Genomic DNA, 15,777 nt, shown 5'->3' with positions numbered 1-15,777 from the left:
TGTATTATGTACCTTTATACAAATTTATTTTAAAAAACTGACTTCAAATATATGACCCAACCCCAAGCTGTGTACTTTCCACGCATGTAGCTTCAAGGCCAGTCGTTTAGATCCCTTTTAAAGTAGATTGCTACCACTAAACCCCTTCTCTATGGAAATTCAGAAGCTGTCAGGAAGGCTTACATATGATGCTGGAAGAGGAATAATTTCAATAGTGGATGAAAAAATAATAACCTTAGAGAGAATTTCAGGGGTTTCTTGACTTCAGGCCCTTCTTGATCTGGCCTCAGGCTGGTACCCCAGAGATCTGGGGACCTTCCTGAGTGGAGGCTGTAAGAGGACTGTGGCTTCCAAGCCCCTCCATAAAAGGAGGGGAGCAGACATGCCTGATGCAGGATCGCAGCATCATCATAAGAGGAAACTGTCTAAATAGGGGCAAGGGGATCATAAGAATTATAAGGAGATGGAGGGATTAAGGAAGAGAACGTGCATCCGGATCTTATTCCACGAGCTCTCCTATTTTCACCACTGCATTGCCATTGGATTCCAAGGTACTGTATACATACCAGCATCTCAAATTTCAAGGTTGATTTAGTTCAGCTAAGGGCTTCCATCAATAGAAACTTTTAAGAGGAAAGAATAGTTCTAAATATCACTTTGAGGTTTTTCTACAGGAAAGCCTTGCTGGAATTTATTAGAGAATAAGTTAATAATTATCTGTAATTTCCTAGGCAGAAAACAAATAATTCAGGTTCAATGAAATTTTGCCCAACTAGACACCATCTCCTTAAATAGTGTTTGTTGTTTACTGATAAGGGGGTTATTGCTATTTTCCTAAGTGATAAAGAAACATCCTGGGAAACAGAAATGTTATCAAGCCATTAGGGGCTTAGAACCCTAAGTTACTGGCAAAGTCTTGATGCTCTAGAATTTGGGACATTCCAGGTTCTGGATGAACTGGGAGTCTGAATTTTGGAAGTCGATTTTAAACAGTGTTGTTGATACAGAGACAGATACACACCATTCAAACTTAGTAAAAAGAGGGATTATGCTCCCTCTACCTAGCTGGTTTAGGGACCAGTACTGCTTGATATGGCTTCCCAGGTAGCCTGCCAATGCAGGAGATAGAAGAGACTCGGGTTTGATCCCTGGGTCGGGAAGATCCCCTGGAGGATGGCATGGCAACCCATTCCAGCATTCCTGCCTGGAGAACCCCATGGACAGAGGAGCCTGGTGGGCTATGGTCCGTAGGGTTGCTCAGAGTTGTATGTGACTAAAGTGACTTGGCAGTCACACACGCACTGCTTGATATATCTTGTACATGAAATCATGTAATAGCTAATATTTACTACATGTGTGCTATGTGCTAAGAACTTATTGTTCAGTCACTAAGTCATGTCCAATTCTTTTGTGATCCCATGTGGAGCCTGCCAGGCTCCTCTGTTCATGGATTCTCCAGGCAAGAATATTAGATTGAGTTGCCATTTGCTTCTCTGGGGGATCTTTCTGACCCAGCAATCGAACCTGCATCTAAGAACTACCCAAAATGCAAAGTTAGGTATGTAAAAGCTGTGAGAAGCAGCTCATTGAGAAGCATGCAGCTGGCCAGTGGAAGAGCCGAGACTAGAGCTCGGGTCTGACTCCAAAACCCATCACACGCTCAGCTGGCAATCACAGACATTTTCTGTATGTCTTTTGCAGTTCCCTAACCATTTCTGTCTCTGTCTTCTCCTTAATAAGAATAATGTTAGAATCAAGGGAGAAAAAGTACTATTTTGTTTCTGGAATAGCCCTGACCCAGAGCAAAATGAGTAACAAAGAAATAACACTTAGAGAAAAAAGCACTGGACAAAGAACAGCTATTGGGGACACCTGGGGGCCCATTTTGAACTTTGAAGGGGCAGTTCTGTGGGGCTTCTCTTGCTGCCCTGGCCTTTAAGCTTTCTGTGTCCTGTGGCTTGACTTGGCATCTGATGAAGCTTAGTGTTCACAATGGAAATGAAGTCAAGGGCCTGGTGACAGATGTTTCTTTTTGCCTTGAAGGAAGATAAACATGTCATTTAATAGACCTGAACATGTGTATTGGATTCTTCAGAGGGTAAGCATATGGATGCTCCCCGCTCCCTCCAGACAGACCTTGTTCATCTAAAGCCTTGCTCGCAGTTTTCCTTAATTGCTGCTGATAGCCTCTATCTTTCCTAGCCCTGCTGAAGGGTAGGTGCCAGTGCTCCTTAGCTTGATGTTTCTACTAGTCCAGGACCAGGGGTCAGACCTGACCATCAAGAAGCCATCTTGCTCTGGTGGGCTTACTGTCTTCTAGAGAAGGCAGGGTGTATGTGTGCCTGAGGTCTCTTTCATCCTCCCCCAGCTATGTGGCCTATCTGTGGATTGGACCTCAGGATCTTGCTCTAAAATCTAACATACCAATGGGAAACATCATTCCTCTCCCTTTTAGACTCTGCGCCATCCCATCCATCAGATCGAACCCCTTTGGGCTCTGAGATTGACTTGAAGAATGACTCCAAGGCATGTGATTTGGATGACTAACCACTCTTCCCTTGTATGGTCTGCTCAGTAATTTAACTCTTTTGTGTTCTTTCCTTGCCTCTCTTTCTTCTCATTTATTGCCCCATTATAAAATTGTCTGACCAGCCTTTTATTTCAAACTTGCAGGACTCAGTCATTCATCACATGTTTTTGAGAGTGTCATTTTCTTTATTCATTTATTAAATATTTATTTTAATTAATTAATTTGTCTGTACCGGGTGCTAGTTGTGACATGAGGGATCTTCATTTTTCATTGCAGCATGCTGGATTGTTAATTGTGGTATGAGGGATCTAGTTCCCCAACCAGGGATCGAACCTGGGTCCCCTGCATTGGGAGCACACAGTCTTAGCCACTGGACCACCAGGGAAGTCCCGGGAGCATCACTTTAGATGTGTTACACAATGTGCTCAGCTCTGATGGATCAAAGGTGAACAAGTCGTAGGACCTCGCAGTCTAAGGGAGCAGTTAGATTCCAAAGCAGATGATGGCAACACAGTCAGTAAACACACATAGAGAGATGTATGTACGAACAGAAAACAAGAATGGGGGTAGATAACTCAACTTATCCATAAAACAAGAAGGATTTTAGGTATTAAAGGGTGGGATGGAGACCATGTAAAGGAGATTCCAGGCAGAGAGGAAGTATGAGCAAAGACTTGGACATAAAAATAGCATTTGTACATGAGGAACTAGAAGATTTTTGTTATGCTGGAGAATAAAGCTGGATCAGGGAATAGTGAAGTTGCAAAGGTAGACAGGGGCCATGTCATGAAGAGCTTCATAAGTAAGGTGACCATGTAATTTTTAAAAACCCAGGCACTTTTGAGAGTGAAAGAAGCCCCAATAATTATTCTAGGATAAATATTAAAAACAAGACTCAGAAAAACTGGGACACATCATCACCTCACTTCTATGGCAGGTAAGGGACTTGGACTTTAAGCCATAGGAAATGGAGGTTTACTGAACAGTGTTGAGTTGGTGACTCCCTGGCATCTGCAGACCAGCCTGTTTCTGGAGGCAGACGTTCCCTCCTACAGCTACCAGGCAGGTCTGGGGTAGGCATGTGACCCAGATTCATGCTTGGGCCTGGGACTTTGAATTCCAAAAGTCAAAAGAGATTGTCTCTACAAGTGTGGAGGTGAGCCAAGCTGTGGTCCAGTCACAGGAAGTGGTGCCTAGAGCAGTGTTCTGAGCAGATCGTTTCTATGCCCTCATCTTGGATGTGCCCTTATCAAACCAGTCCATCCTAGAGCAAACCAACCCTGAATACTCACTGGAAGGACTGATGCTGAAGCTGAAGCTTTGATACTTTGGTCACCTGATACAAAGGTGGCCACCTGACTCATTGGAAAAGACGCTGATGCTGGGAAAGATTGAGGGCAGGAGGAGAAAAGGACGACAGACGATGAGTTGGTTGGATGGCATCACTGACTCAATGGACATGAACTTAAGCAAATTCTGGGAGATAGTGGAGGATGGGGATGCCTGGAATGCTGCACTCCATGAGGTTGCAAAGAGTTGGACACGACTGAACGAATGAACAACAACGGCATCTTGGCTGGGCTTTGCCTCCCTGGATGCATGTCTGTTTTCCAAACCAGGTTCCCTAGGCTGCATTTTTGACCCTCTCTGTCCTCCTTCCAGAACATTCTTTTTCTACTTGGGAAAGCCAGAATCAGTGTCTGTTTTGTGTAACTATGAACCCTTGTTTGCAAAGTGAAGTCACAGGCTCATGCTTCAAGGGGTCACTGGCAGGCGTGCCAAAGATAAAAATGAGGGTGCAAGTGAATGCACTCCCATCACAGGGTGGGGTTGTCTTGTCCTGCTCCGAGGAGAGCTGTTAAGACTGCTCACGATATGCTGAACAGTCATCTTCTTCCCCAAGCAAAGCGGAAAGAGAATAAGACCTCCCATTAATGTCCTTCTTGGAGCCTTGACTGACCACAGCGGATGACAATGGGGAGAGGTGACCTGAGCTGCCCTCCACCACTGTTGCTGGGCATACTAACAGCCCTGAGCAGGGAGTCTGGTTGAGGACTGAGGGGACGTTTAGCTTGAACTTTTTCAAAACCCACATTCTGCTGGCCGTAAAGAAAAACAACAGCCTTGCAGTCTCCAGGGCCATTCCTGATGTGAGCAGTAAATTCTCTGCAAGAAGAAGGAATGGAAAGCCATGTCAGGCAAGTATAAATAAAGATGCCATTTTTATTGCATCTTTCAAGGTTTGGATTAAAAAAAAATCAGGGTATGTGTTCCGAACTTGCCTTAATTAGGAGAGTCGCTGAAGCTGTGTTTCTCATAGATTTCCTTGTGGTTTGTGCATTCCCTTTGTAATCCATTAAATTTTATGGCATTAGCAGGGATTTGAAGCACCTGATTTAATCAATACTTAGTTCTCCTGCATCAGCACTTTTGCACAGTGCTCTGTATATTAAGCAGTATTTTAGTGCATGGTCTGACCTTTGCCTTTACCTCTTAGACTGTGCTTCCTAATTATAACTTCTTCTGTTTGACCATAATATATCTCTAAGGTCAAAGGCTATTAATAGCACTTGTAAATTTTCCCCAAAGGATCACCAAAAAAAAAAAAAAAAAAAAAAGTCCCAGTATATGGAAATCATGATTGTCCATCTATTTCTAGCTGCACAATTTGAGATATGAGGAAAGTCATTTGATTTCTCTTCACTCACATTTTCCTACTGAAACGCTAGGCTGACAGCCTGTGTTGCTTTTCTCTTTGAGAAACTGCCTTCTAGGGGCAGAAGTCAGGCCTGAGGGGACCCACTTCCTGTTTTCTCTTAGGGCACAGGCTCCTGTCATTGCCCACAGTGCCTGTTAGCCTGGGAATGTTCCTGCCCCTGTGCTGTCGGTCGGTAGATCTACACCCGGGAGGATCTTCAGAGGCTCATCCCTGTGCCTCTGTCCTCTCTCTGAGTCAATGGGAAAGACACTCTAGGTTAACAGATTTGGTAGCTGATAGGCTTCTTTGTTTCCAGAGAAACTTCTCAGAATGAGTCAGATCTGAGAGTTTGATAGGTCACCTTATTCTCAGTAGCTCTGAAGTGAGAATTCTGCCTGTGGGTGTGCCTCCACTCCCACCACGCCTGGGTTTTGAGCAATAATAGTCTCCCTGCCTGTGCTTCCATCTCTTTCCTCTCTGACTTTGGCCCCCCTTCTTGCTTCTAAGCCCAGCCTGATTCTTTCCCTGTGACAGTTTTTGCAAGAGAACCACTTTCCAAAACACAACTCTTCAACCTCCCTCTCTGACTCACTGCTTTTGTCCTGTCTGTCTCATAGAGCACAAGTGTGGAGCTTGACCCGCAGAACCAAAAGCGACTCCTCTCTCTGGGAAAGGGCTTGTTACTCCTCTCCCAGGCCCGCTGGCTCCCCCGCCTCCATCAGTGTGTCCTCCTAGAGACATTCCTCACACTCATACTTGTGGATGCTTACACCCCGGGCTAGAAGCAGGGCATTCACCGTGAGCAACAAGGATTGGGAAGTGGGTGGGGAAAGACCAGCTCTGTGACCTTGAACAGGTTTTTAACATCTCTAAGCCTTGGATTCTTTATCTCTAAAATATGGACCCTTCAAGAAAATTGGAGATACCAAGGGAAAATTTTGAGCAAAGATGGGGACAATAAAAGACAGAAACACCAAGGTCCTAACAGAAGCAGATGAGAGTAAGAAAAGGCAGCAAGAATACACAGAATTATATTAAAAAGGTCTTAATGACCTGGATAACCAAGATGGTGTGGTCATTCATGTGAGTCAGACATCCTGGAGTGTGAAGTCAAGTGGGTCTTAGGAAGCATCATTACAAATGAAGCTAGTGGAGGTGATGGAATTCCAGCTGAGCTATTTAAAATCCTAAAAGATGATGCTGTGAAAGTGCTGCACTCAATATGTCAGCAAATTTGGAAAACTCAGCAGTGGCCACAGGACTGGAGAAGGTCAGTTTTCATTGTAATCCCAAAGAAAGGCAATGCCAAAGGATGTTTAAACTACCAAACAATTATGCTAATTTCACCTGATAGCAAATACTCAAAATCCTTGAAGCTAGGCTTCAGCAGTACATGAACTAAGAACTTTCAGATGAAAAGGCAGAGGAATCAGAGATAAATTGCCAACATCTGTTGGATCAGAGCAAAAGCAAAGGAATTCTAGAAAAGCATCTACTTCTTTTTTTATTAACTATCCTAAAGCCTTTGACTGTGTGGATCACAATAAACTGTGGAAAATTCTTAAAGAGATGGGGATACCAGACCACCTTACCTGCCTTCTCAGAATCTGTATGCTCGTCAAGAAGCAACAGTTAGAACTGGACATGGAACAAAGGAATGGCTCAAAATTTGGAAAGTAATATGACAAGGCTGTGTGTTGTCACCCTGCTTGTTTCCCTTACATGCAGAGTACATCATGTGAAATGCCAGGCTGGATGAATCACAAGCTGGAATCGAGATTGCCAGGAGGAATATCAACAACCTCAGATATGCAGATGATATCACTCTAATGGCAGAAATCAAGGAGGAACTGAAGAGCCTCTTGATGAGGGTGAAAGAAGAGAGTGAAAAGGCTGGCTTAAAACAACATTCAGGAAACTAAGATCATGACATCAAATCCCATCACTTCATGGCAAATAGATGGGGAAAAAGTGGAAATAGTGACAGATTTTATTTTCTTGGGTGCCAAAATCACTACAGGTGGTGACTGAAGCCACAAAATTAAAAGATACTTGCTCCTTGGAAGGAAAGTTATGACAAACCTAGACAGTGTATTATAAAGTAGAGACATCATTTTGCCAATAAAGGTCCATATAGTCAAAGCTATGGTTTTTCTAGTAGTCATGTACAGATGTGAAGTTGGACCATAAAGGAGGCTGAGCACCATAGAATTCAGGCTTTCGAATTGTGGTGCGGTGAAGATTCTTGGACATCAAGGAGATCAAACCAGTAAATCCTAAAGGAATTCAACCCTGAATATTCATTGGAAGGAATGATGCTGAAGCTGAAGCTCCATTTGGCCACCTGATGCGCAGAACTGATTCTTTGGAAAAGACCCTGATGCTGGGAAAGATTGAAAACAAAAAGAGAAGAGGGTGACAGAGGATGAGAGGATGAGATGGTGGGATGGCATCATTGACTCAATGGACATGAGTTGAAGCAAACTCTGGGAGATAGTGAAGGACAGCTATGGTGTGCTGCGACCATGGGGGTCAAAAAGAGTTGGATGCAACTTAGCAACTGACCGGCAACAGAATCTGGACAATCTGAATATTTTGTTGTGAAGATTTAGTGAAGCAGCATGTGTAAAACACACATCAGTGTCAAGAATTCTGAAGGACCTGAGGTTTTACCCTACTGATAAGTTTTATCCTACTAACAAATTAGCTTGCTGCAGTTTCACAGATGCCAGCAAGAGACATAAGACTCCTGGGTCAGAGATGAATGACTATCACTCACAGCCATAGTGGTAGCTAGAGGATCAGTGATGATGCTGGTTGCCTGAGCTCTACTTCCCATGAGGCGAAGCCCTGACAGCCAGGTGGAGCCTGCACATGCAGTGGACTTGTTGCAGGAAGAAATTTGATCTCAGGGGACTCCAAAGTAAACTTGCTCCTTTGGTCTTGTGGAAACAATCTCTATGTCGTCCAAGGATATTCGCTATATAAACATCCTTAAAAAGAGAGAACAAAACAAAGGCAGTCAGGGCATCTGTTTGTAAGATCATCAGTAACACAAGAGATCCACTGAGGATTGTTATCCCAAACAGAACATGGCTCGGATGAGTTCATTGAATTCCAAGTGTCGTTACTGTTGATAAGTTACTTAATGTGGTAGCTAGCTTTCGCCTCAGTCGCTCAGTCATGTCTCACTCTGCAACTCCCTGGACTGTAGGCTGCCAAGTTCCTCTGTCCATGGGATTTCCCAGGCAAGAATACTGGAGTGGATTGGCGTTTCCTACTCCAGGGGATCTTCCTGACTCAGGGATCAAACTCTAGTCTCCTACACATCTCCTGCATTCCTTACCGCTGAGCTACCAGGGAAGCCCTGGTGTATATTTACTCAGTAAAGTGGTAGCTATTAAGAGCTGGGTGTCTAGCTGAAAATAATGAGACAGTTTCTGCCGGTGAGTAATTTAATGTGTCTCCAGAAGCTATCTCAGACCCTCTGAATGTACTGTGTATCTGAGATATTCAATATGTATTACTAAAGAAATAAATATTGTTTCAAAGTGAGAATACTTTGAAAATTGCATTAACCAAATAGAAGATGTGATTGTCAGGCTGAAAATTATGTATCTTTTTCTTCTTTCTCTTCTCTCACATAATTATTTTTCAGAATATTTTGCATATAGTTAGCTCTTAAATACTATTTGCAATATTAATAGTAAAATAAATATTAAAGTGTATAGCCAGTTGTCAAATTTTAATTATAGCAATGATTTATTCTTCTCTCCCACCAGGTACTGTATTATACTGCTGAAAATATGAAGTAATTAAGATATTTTAAATTTCTCTCCATACTCTGGTATTTCACAACAAAGCAGTGAAATGTATTCCTTGCCATGCTACTGTGGAAGTTTTGAGAGCATTAAGATGGCTAAAAAAAAAAGTAGGCAGTGAGAAAGAGGAGAATTAAAAATATAAATAACACACAAACTGGACAAGCAGGTCTATAATAAATTGAAAGCTTATGGAATAAGCACAGGAATAGTGCTATTTTTCCAATGGAAATTGACCAAAATTCATGTGCATTTCAAAATAAAAAATGTTCACCAAATCATCCGTGGCATAAATCTTCTAAGTTCAGAAATTAAAATCTCTAAGGAAAACTCAGGAGTTACATGAAACCATTTGCTCAAGCCTGGTCGGGGGTTTTCCATTGTCTGGATGGAAAGAAGGCTCTGTTTGGCTGGGAGTTAGAAAGGAGTCGTAACTGACCATGGAGGATTGGGGGTGGGAAGAGGAGAGGGGGAGTCAGTGAGGAGCTGGAGAGGGGAGGGCTCTTGGCATGTTTCTCCCCACAGGCTTCTCCTCTGCTCCTGGTAAGGTCTTTTTGTCGCCTGATGCTTCAGATTCTCTCTGCAAATCGGGAAAGATGTTGCTTGCTGTGGGCTTTAAAGAAAGCAGTGATGGATGCGGTAAGGCAGAGCGCAGCGGGTCAGACTGATGTCATTGTTGCACAAATCTGGTATTCTTAATGTTATGATACTGGACCGCTGTCTGTCAGTTTGGTTAGATTTTTGAGGGGTCTCTGAGGCAAGTCATGAATAAAAAAGTAATAATGTGCTGGGTACCACCTGCTGTTCTTTAAACGATAGCGAAATTTCCCCTGATCATTTCTTTTCCATTAATCCTTTTTTTTTTTTCTGTTAGGCTATCTTTGAAAAATTGCTGACTTGGCAACTGAAAATGTTTTATCCACAAGTCCTTTGAAAGTATAATTGTATGAGAGTGCCTTTTGCTTATCTTTGTTCCCCCCCCCCCTTTTTTTTTTTTTGGTTCTGTGTTAGAGGAAGAATAAAATAAATGATGCATCTTTATCCTCCACATAGCTTTATTTTTGAAACTTTGGAGACCAGGGAAATTCTCCACTGTGTGGGGTTTTAACCTTGAATCAGCAGCATGTCAGGAAGCATTAGCCAAGCACAGCATGACATGCATATGCAGATGGATTCAGTGTCTTCAGATGGTCATCAAGCAGAAATGAGTGGCTGGCAAACAAGCTCCAGAAACAAGAGTGCTTAATTAACCCCATCTCCCTCCCTGCACATTTAGGCTCCCTGGACACAAATACAATATGCCAATTATGGTAACACTTTCTGAGCTCAAATTTACCAAGAAATTCAAAATTGCATGTTCCATATTTTGTGAAGCCACTATTTCAAAATTGATTTTTAGGCAATGGTTACTTGAGATTCCTGTCGCCTCTACTGAGAATTGGCGGTTAGGAAGAACAGTGTATTTCTCTTGATGTCTCTCTGGGATAAATAACAAGAAAATAGGAGGCCAGGTTCTGGTTGTCCTCAAGTTCTCTTCTGGGCAGCTGGACTCATTCTGTCCTGCTTCTCCAGGGTTCATGCTTGGCCTATGATCTTGGAGGAGAGACTCATGGAACTATGGAATCAGAAAGCTTACCTGCACTTGTTAAGTTGTTCCTGATTCAGGTCAAGATGCTTTGACTCTTGATGGAGCCCAAGGAAATGATTCTGGTGTTTTCTTCAGGCCTGTGAGCTCAGTCTCAGAGAGAAGCAGTTTTTCCCTCCTGCAGTGGGTGCTGGGTTTGAGCAGTGATGGCTGAGTAGGAGCCTGGGAAAACAGCAGAGCTCACATTTGATTCAACATACTGAAGTGCTACGGGTTCCATCCCAGGTTGGGAAGGTCCTCTGGGGGAGGAAATGGCAACCCACTCCAGTATTCTTGCGTGGGAAATCCCATGGACAGAGGACCCTGGCAGCCTGTAGTCCATGGGTTCTAAGAGTCGGGGGCATGACTTAGTGACGAAACATCAACTTAAGTGCTAAGTGCTAAATGAGATTGCTTCCATTTCCTACTCTCAGGTTGACAAGAAATAAAAGAAAAAAGAAAGAAAGTGTTAGTCCCTTAGTGGTGTCTGACTCTTTGCAACCCCACGAACTTGGCCCAACAAATGCACCATCAAAAGGAGGGGGGAATGAAAATCAGGGGTTGGAATGAGTTGGCGGCTGAAGAGCAGGGGGCCAACCCTGGGACTGTGGGCACCCAAGCAGACAGTGAAAGTTTTTCATTCTACTCTACCTTCTTTACAAGTTACTTAGCTAAAAACAGTTTTGGGGAACCCCTGAGTTCAGGTGTTAGAACTTAGAACTTAGCCATGTTTTTAGTTAGGTGGCCTTGGGCAAGCAACTTAACCACTCTGTGCCTCTGTTTCTTCATCTAAAGAGAGAAAATAATTTTTCACAAGATCATTTAAGGATAAAAGGTATGTCTCAGTTAATGGCTCCACCCTTCCTTTTCTTAACATCTTAATGGCCAAGCATGACTAGCTTTGCTGGACTGGTCCTCCAGAGGCCATTCCTTACCCCAGTTAGAATGGGGCACCAAAATTATTGCTGTAAATTTTGTAAGAAATGCTAGCTTCTGTGCCAAATTGCCAACTGTTTCAAGTAATGAAACTTCATAGGTGGTGGGTTCTTGGAAATGAGGTATTTGCTGTCTCAGTGCTGAGGGTGGGAAGTGAGACCTGGTCAGTTCATAAAGACCAAGCAGAACTTGATTTTATTGGAAGAATATGAGGATATGTAGTATAACAGATCCAGGTGAAGCAAGAAAATAAGAGTTTCTGGTGGCCAAATTGGGGCAAGGATAGAGTTAATGAGGGAAAATGGGAAAGAGGTGCCTTATATCTCCTTTGTGTTTTTGTATCTCAACTTCTTTTTTATCAGTTTGTAAGCTGAGGAAGCTGAGGTGGGGGATACATTGAAAACGTGCACACATACACACTAAAGCAAGGATACAGTCCTTTGAATTTGGAAAGAGGACGGCGGATGTAGAATTTGCAAATGATTTTACTATATTAACATTTTACATTTAGAATTTTAGAATCATAGGTATATATGTCTCTTGGTCTAATTCTCCTAAGATCTAAGAATCCTGCTGGTATTACTTTCTCAATGCTGCTCTAATGTATTGCCGCACGTTCAGAGGTTTAACACAATACATCTATTATCCTACAATTCTGGAGATCAGAAGTCCAACGTGCTGTTCTTTTGAAACATCCCACCCTCACCGGCTGCATGAGACAAGTGCTCGGGCTTGATGCACTGGGAAGACCCAGAGGAATCGGGTGGAGAGGGAGGTGGGAGGGGGGATCGGGATGGGGAATACGTGTAAATCTATGGCTGATTCATATCAATGTATGACAAAACCCACTGAAATGTTGTGAAGTAATTAGCCTCCAACTAAAAAAAAAAAAAAAAAAAGAAGTCCAACGTGGATCTTATGGGGAATGGGTCTGACAAGGAATCAACAGAATTGCATTTCTCCACAAGGCTCCAGGGGAGAATCTGTTTCACTGCCTTTTCCAGATGCCGTGGTCCTTTGCTTGTGGCTCCTTCTCCCATCTTCAAAGTATATTATTCCAGTTCTGCTTCCATCATCTCAACTCCTTCTCTGATTCTTACTCTACTACCCCTATCCCTCTCTTATATGAATCCTCTTATTTGGGCCCACTCAGGTAACCCCATCTCAAGGTCCTTAACCACACCTGCAAAATTCTTTATTTATTTATTTTTTCATGTAAAGCATTATATTCATAGGTTCCTGAGTTTAGGGTGTGGTCATCTTTGGGGGACCATTCTTAGTCTACCCCTCCTTCCTAAAACACTTGATCCTTGTGGTTAGATGTGTGTGTGTGTGTGTGTGTGTGTGTATATGTTAGTCGCTCAGTTGTATCTGACTCTTTACGACCCCAAGGATGCTAGCTCAGCAGGCTCCTCTGTCCTTGGGATTCTCCAGGCAAGAATACTGGAGTGGATTGCTATTCTCATCTCCAGCGGATCTTCCCGACTCAGGGACTGAACCCAAGTCTAACGGGTTGCATGAAGTTTCTTTACCATCTGAGTCACCAGGGAAGCCCTTGAGGTTAGGTTTACACCTCTTTTTGAACTCCTTCTGAGGTAGCCCATTCTATTATTGTAACTTAAACATTATCTGAATCAATTAGTTAAATGAAGGAATGAGTGAGTGGAAGAAGCCATGTCCTCTTATTCTTCCTTTTCTCTGGCCTACGCTGAGCTGGACAGGAATAGCAGTAGGAGTATTTGCTAGAATTTTGGTCTCTATATTGAGTTTTGACAGGCAATTTCCAAAAGGATAGTAGCTTGGCTAACCCCAAGTCAGGAAAGTCTTGCAGGTTTATAAATGAATGGAATAACAAGGAATAACAAGGCCTCTTTATTTCTATCAACAACTTCTGTGATTAATTGTAATTCATGTACATACAACTGTGTAGCCTACATACAAATTCTTCTACTGTTACTGCAAAGGACAGCATCAACATTGCCTTGAGCCAATTCAGATAAACATCAATAAGAAGTAATTTATTTATCCATTTACTTGCTATGGAATCAGTAGGGAGCCTTTCTCAACCCGAGGCTGTCCATTTTCAAAGGAGTAAAGGTACAATAAGTGAAGGATCCCTGAAGCTCTGTCTAAGACTGTGCTCTTCTCGTTTGCTTTTGTAATAGAGTTATTACTAGTCAAACTATTTCAGAAAGCTCTTTTCTGTTGACAATATTTTCAGGTAGCTCTCTCAAGTCTTTTTAGTTCAGTCCTCTGATGTACAAAATATGTATAAAATATAAAGTTTTCTATGTAATATCTCTTTTCCCCCCAGATGTGTAGCATTGACTTTCTCACATACTAGCTAACAACTTCTCATTAGAAAACTTTTGTCAAGCATTGAACAGAGCTGATGTCTTAGCTGTGAGACTGGTCCTAATAACTGAACCCCCAAATCTGTCCAAGTACTCTAAGTGATCATTTAAAGTGAATACTTCTGCTGCTACATGCAGTCACTGAACAGATGAGCCCCTGTTCCTGCTGCTCTGGTTCTGGCCCTCATCTCAGTCTGATGGCATTTTGCAATCACTGTCTCCAACATTTTATTAATCACTCTGTGTTCAGATTTTTTTTTATTGAAGTATAGTTGATTTATAAATGTTTGGCCAATCTCTGCTATACAGCAAAGTGACTCAGTTATACACATACAGACTTTTTTTTGTATATTCTTTTCCATTATGGTTTATATAAGCTTTCCACATGATGCAGTAATAGAGAATACACCTCCCAACACAAGAGATGCAGGAGACTGGGGGTTTGATCCCTGGGTTGGGAAGATCCCCTGGAGGAAGAAATGGCAACCCACTCTAGTATTCTTGCCTGGAAAGCTCCATGGACAGAGGAGCCTGGCAGGCTATAGCCCAAGGGGTCACAGTCAGACAAGGTTGAGTGACTGAGCACACACGCACATTGGATAAATTTCTCTGTGTTATTTACACTAAAACCTTGTTGTTTATCAATCCTATAAATAATAGTTTACATCTGTTAATCCCAACTCCCAGTCCTTTACTCCCTCACCCCACTTCCCCTTGGCAACCAAGAGTCTCTTCTCTATGTCTGTGAGTCTGTTTCTGTTTTGTAGATAGGTTCATTCGTGGCATATTTTAGATTCTTCATATAAGTGATAGCATATATTTTCTCTTTTTATCCCAGTAAATAGTAAGGAGTGGAATTGCTGGGTCACAAGTAAATTTACATTGAACTTTATAAGAAATTAACAAACTATTTTCCAAACTAGTTATACCATTTTATACTCTTATGAGCATCAAGCACCATCTGAAAGTTCTAGTTGCTCCATATGCCCACTGGCAGTTGGTATAATCTTTTAAATTTTAACCATTCGAATGGGTGTTCAGTAAAATCTTATTCTGGTATTCCTTTTCATTTCATGTATCATTTTGGACATCTTTTCATGTGTTTATGGCTATTCAGATATCTTCTGTGAAGAATCTATTAACATTTTTTTTTACCCAATTTTAAATTGGGTTGTGTTATTATTTTGAGTTTCAAGATGCTTTTATATATCCTAGATACAATTCTTTTATTAGATATATACATTGTAACTATTTTATCCCAGTCTGTAGCTTGACTTCTCATTCTCTTAATAGTAATTCTTAATTTTGATGATATCTAATGTATTGGTCAAGGCTATGGTTTTTCCAGTGGTCATGTATGGATGTGAGAGTTGGACTGTGAAGAAAGCTGAGCACCGTAAAATTGATGCTTTTGAACTGTGGTGTTGGAGAAGACTCTTGAGAGTCCCTTGGACTGTAAGAAGATCCAACCAGTCCATCCTAAAGGAGATCAGTCCTGGGTGTTCATTGGAAGGACTGATGCTGAAGCTGAAACTCCAGTACTTTTGCCACCTCATGTGAAGAGGTGACTCATTTGAAAAGACCCTGATGCTGTGAGGGATTGTGGGCAGGAGGAGAAGGGGACGACAGAGGATGAGATGGCTGGATGGCATCACCCACTCGATGGACATGAGTCTGAGTAAACTCTGGGAGTTGGTGATGGAGAGGGAGGCCTGGCGTGCTGCGATTCATGGGGTTGCAAAGAGTCGGACACGACTGAGCAACTGAACTGAACTGAATGTATTGGTTTCCTTCCTATTGCTACTAAAACAATT

The 15,777-nt window shown here is 42.3% G+C and overlaps 1 long non-coding RNA gene across 3 annotated transcripts in view; it reads left to right on the top strand.

The window, feature by feature from the left end:
- The window catches only part of LOC133040223 (uncharacterized), a 235,311-nt gene that overhangs the window by 46,233 nt on the left and 173,301 nt on the right, over positions 1 to 15,777 (top strand). For 2 of the 3 annotated variants that reach the window (XR_009688923.1, XR_009688924.1), the window contains exon 1: positions 11,478 to 11,508. The exons of the other annotated variant lie outside the window; for it this stretch is intronic. This is a non-coding gene — a long non-coding RNA (uncharacterized LOC133040223). Of the gene's footprint in view, positions 1 to 11,477; positions 11,509 to 15,777 lie in introns of those variants that run through there. 3 annotated transcript variants of the gene reach the window in all.

The sequence above is a fragment of the Dama dama genome, chromosome 20 (assembly GCF_033118175.1).
Source record: "Dama dama isolate Ldn47 chromosome 20, ASM3311817v1, whole genome shotgun sequence".
Taxonomy (NCBI): Eukaryota; Metazoa; Chordata; class Mammalia; order Artiodactyla; family Cervidae; genus Dama; species Dama dama.
The sequence above is the reverse complement of the archived record's forward strand: the minus strand, read 5'-3'. Positions and strand labels throughout refer to the sequence as shown.